This window comes from Arachis ipaensis, chromosome B04 (assembly GCF_000816755.2).
Source record: "Arachis ipaensis cultivar K30076 chromosome B04, Araip1.1, whole genome shotgun sequence".
NCBI classification, from domain to species: Eukaryota; Viridiplantae; Streptophyta; class Magnoliopsida; order Fabales; family Fabaceae; genus Arachis; species Arachis ipaensis.
Window position 1 is genome coordinate 104,599,099 of NC_029788.2, and position 386 is coordinate 104,599,484.

The following is a 386-nucleotide window of genomic DNA, read 5'->3' on the forward strand; positions in this document are numbered from 1 at the left end:
AAATTGATCATATATATATATATATATATATATATAGAACATATGAGAAACATTAATTTCTGCTAAAACCTAAATTAAATAAATAATATTTTTAGTTATTTATATACTTACATCTATCAAATTATGTATTTTTATCCAATGTCTAACTCGTTTTTTAAAAAATCTAGTCAGTGGAATATTGTCCTTAATGTAACTTTTTCTTCTTTTTTTTTTAAATGAAGTACATTAAGTATAAAAAAATAAAAGTCATACTAATGCCGAGTACTATTAAGTTGTTAATATTAATTATTTAATATAGTCCTAATTTATAATATTTTTGTTTAATAATAATATGTGTTTTATTATGTATATAATGTGCTGAATAAAAAATATGAAAAGCATAAAAG